The sequence below is a fragment of the Perognathus longimembris genome, chromosome 14, assembly GCF_023159225.1.
Source record: "Perognathus longimembris pacificus isolate PPM17 chromosome 14, ASM2315922v1, whole genome shotgun sequence".
Taxonomy (NCBI): Eukaryota; Metazoa; Chordata; class Mammalia; order Rodentia; family Heteromyidae; genus Perognathus; species Perognathus longimembris.
This window is the reverse complement of record NC_063174.1, coordinates 61,746,242-61,749,771: the sequence shown is the minus strand read 5'-3', so window position 1 is coordinate 61,749,771 and position 3,530 is coordinate 61,746,242.

Genomic DNA, 3,530 nt, shown 5'->3' with positions numbered 1-3,530 from the left:
GGGGTCCTCGCGCCCCCATCCGGGGGTCCTCGCACCCCATCCGGGGTCCGCGCGCCCCATCCGGGGTCCTCGCGCCCCATCGGGGGTCCTCGCGCCCCATCCGGGGGTCCTCGCGCCCCCATCCGGGGGTCCTCGCGCCCCATCCGGGGTCCGCGCGCCCCATCCGGGGGTCCTCGCGCCCCATCCGGGGGTCCTCGCGCCCGCCAAAGCTCTGTGCCGCTGAGGGCCTTGCCCCCTGAGGGTCTTCGCCCACCAAGGGTCTTGGTGTCCACTGACCCCGTCTAAGACCCTGGCCGGCGGCTATGGCCCTGGTCTGGCTGTAGCCAGTGGGGGTCAGCACCCAGGGGTGTCGTCCTAAGCAGCATCCAAGGGTGAGACCAGGCCCCGTGCTGTCCAGCTACTCGGGTGGTGGGCACCAGACCCCCGCCTCCCCGACCCCCTTCACCCCTCTCCAGCAGGTCCCCCAGTCCCAGCTCAAGGGTGGATGGAGGGGTGGGAGGGGGCCTGGCTGTCTGGCCCCAGGGCTCCCAAAGAAGGGGCACAGCTTTGCCCACCCCTCAGGCCCAGAGGAGACAGGGGGGCTGGGAAGGGGACCTAGGGAGTCGTGGCTGGGAGGGGTCGGTACAGGGGGGCCCCGCGGGGCTCACAGCCGGGCTCCCGGGACAGGGCGGCCAGAGGAGGAGCAGCCCCGGTGCTGTCCCAGCAGAAGCCAGGGGCAGAGGCGGGCGGATTCCCGCCCAGCAGGGGGCACCACGGCCCGTCCTGGGCCCAGCCAGCCCCCGGGGGGGCGGCGCCGGGGGTTCGTTCTCTTGGGGTCACGGACTGCCCCTCCCCCAGCTGCTGTGTGAGCCCACGCGGGTCACAGCCACCCAGGGGCCCTATTTCCAGCGAAGCCTCCTCCCGCTAGGGACGCGCGGCCTCTGTGCAGACGGCCGGGCCTCAGCCGCTGGCGCGGTGGCTTGGGGCAGGGCACCCGGCTCCAGCCCCCGGGGAGCAGCTGAGAGCCAAGGCGGCCTGGGGGTGAGGGCCACGCGCAGCCCCCACAGGTGGGGCTGGGGGTCGGCGGAGGGAGGGGGGTCCCCGCCCCCGGGGCGAGGGCGGGCAAGGCTGGCCTGGGGGCTGGGGGTCTGCGGAGGATGGGGTCCCCGCCCCCGGGGCGAGGCTGGGGGGGTCTGAGAGTTCCTCCCCCGGGGCGAGGCTGGGGGGGTCTGAGAGTTCCTCCCCCGGGGCGAGGCTTGGGGGGGTCTGAGAGTTCCTCCCCCGGGGCGAGTCTGGGGGGGTCTGAGAGTTCCTCCCCCGGGGCGAGGCTGCCTGGGGGCTGGGGGTCTGCGGAGGATGGGGTCCCCGCCCCCGGGGCGAGGCTGGGGGGTCTGAGAGTTCCTCCCCCGGGGCGAGGCTGGGCTGGGGCTGGGGGTCTGCGGAGGATGGGTCCCCGCCCCCGGGGTGAGGCTGGGGGGGTCTGAGAGTCCTCCCCCGGGGCGGGCTGGGCTGGGGGTCTGCGGAGGGCGGGGTCCCTCGCCCCCGGGGCAAGGCTGGTCTATGGAGCCCAGCAGCGTGTGTGGGGAGGAGGGGCCCCGACTGCCGCAGGCAGCAGACACTGGGGTTCAGGTCTGTCCCATTTGACAGCATGCATGTCCTGGTCCCCCAGAGAAGGGGTGCTGGCTCCCCTCTCTCTCGAGAGGTCTGGGGCTCTGGGCCAGTGGGAGGGTCAAGGCCCCCCCTGAGGGTCCCACTGCGGGGTGCAGACTGGGCCCTGGGGCGGTGACTTCAGGCCCAGGCGTATAAATAGCCAAGGCCCTGGGAGGGTGGTGTCGCCTTTTCTAAAAACAGTGCGGCCCCAGCTGAGCCGGGTGTTCACGTGGCTCAGCTCAAATTAGAGCCCCGGCCGGCGGAGCAAGCGCCGGTTACAGGCCCGGGGATCCCGGCTTTGCCACTGGTGGATCCGGACGAAGGGGCCCGCAGGCGCCGTGTGTGTGTGTGTGTGTGTGTGTGTGTGTGTGTGTGTGTGTGTGTGTGTGCGCGCGCCACCTGTGGCTCCCGCTGACCGCGGCCAGGACGGGCCTGTGGCCTCTGCCCGGGCTGCCAGGGGCTCCCCGGGTGTCCCAAGGAGAAGCTGGCCCAACGGCGGCCTGGGGCTGGGCAGCCGATGGACACCTCTGAGGAGGGATGGAGACCTGAGGTCAGCTCAGTAGGTGTCCAGTGTGGCCCTGGTGCAAGCAAATGTCCCAGCCTGCTGTCTGGAGGGAGGCAGGGGTGGGGTGTAGAGCTGTCTGGAGGGAGGGCAGGGTGGGGTGGGGAGCTGTCTGGAGGGAGGGCAGGGGTGGGGCGGGGAGCTGTCTGGAGGGAGGGCAGGGGTGGGGAGCTGTCTGGGGGGGAGGGCAGGGGTGGGGTGGGGAGCTGTCTGGAGGGAGGGCAGGGGTGGGGCGGGGAGCTGTCTGGAGGGAGGGCAGGGGTGGGGAGCTGTCTGGGGGGAGGGCAGGGGTGGGGTGGGTGTGGAGCTGCCTGGAAGGAGGGCAGGGGTGGGGTGTAGAGCTGTCTGGAGGGGGGGGGGGGTGGGGAGCTGCCTGGGGAGAGGGCAGGGGGTGGGGTGTAGAGCTGTCTGGAGGGAGGGCAGGGGTGGGGTGGGGAGCTGTCTGGAGGGAGGGCAGGGGTGGGGAGCTGTCTGGGGGAGGGCAGGGGTGGGGTGGGGAGCTGTCTGGAGGGAGGGCAGGGGTGGGGTGGGGAGCTGTCTGGAGGGAGGGCAGGGGTGGGGAGCTGTCTGGGGGGAGGGCAGGGGTGGGGAGCTGTCTGGGGGGAGGGCAGGGGTGGGGAGCTGTCTGGGGGGAGGGCAGGGGTGGGGAGCTGTCTGAGCTTGGGAGAGGGCCATCTCCCCACACGCTGCGTCCCCTCCCCCTTGCCGCCCCGCCCATTCTCATCCCGTTCACCCCTCCCCCCTCCTCCATGCCACCGGGGCGGTCAGCCCCCCCCCCCCAGCTTCTAAGTGTGACGCTTGTGGCCACCAGGCCTGCTTTATTATCAGGGCCCCTGCCAGCTTCCGGCTGGTAGCACACACGCGGGGGAGGGGGAGGAGGGAGGGGCCCCGCGGAGGGTGGGCTGGGGGGGAGGGTGGGCCTGTGCCCCCTCCCCCCGGCCTGCAGGTGGCAGCTGCTCACGGCTGACACGGTGACCAGCGTGCGGCTCCTCGGGGGGCTGACATACTGGGCCCGGGAGCGCAGGCGGGGGGCCTGGGGTTCCGCCGCCCGGCCCCCTCCCCCCCTCCCCCCTCCCCCACACCCAGTGAGCTGGGGGAGACGGGCCTGGGGGGCAGGAGCCAGTGCTGGCGGCGTCTGTGGGGCGGGCGTGACAGGGCACCGGACAGGAAGCCATCTGCCCCCCCCCCCCCCACGAGCCATGCAGGGCTGGCGCAAAGCAGATCGCAGGGCGGTGGGCGTGCGGGCGGTCGGGGCCCTGGCTGGGGAAGGCACGGAGTTGGGGTTCCCTGGCCAGTGCGGCCGGGCCCACGTCCAGGGCCTGCTGCGGAGCGGGGCCGG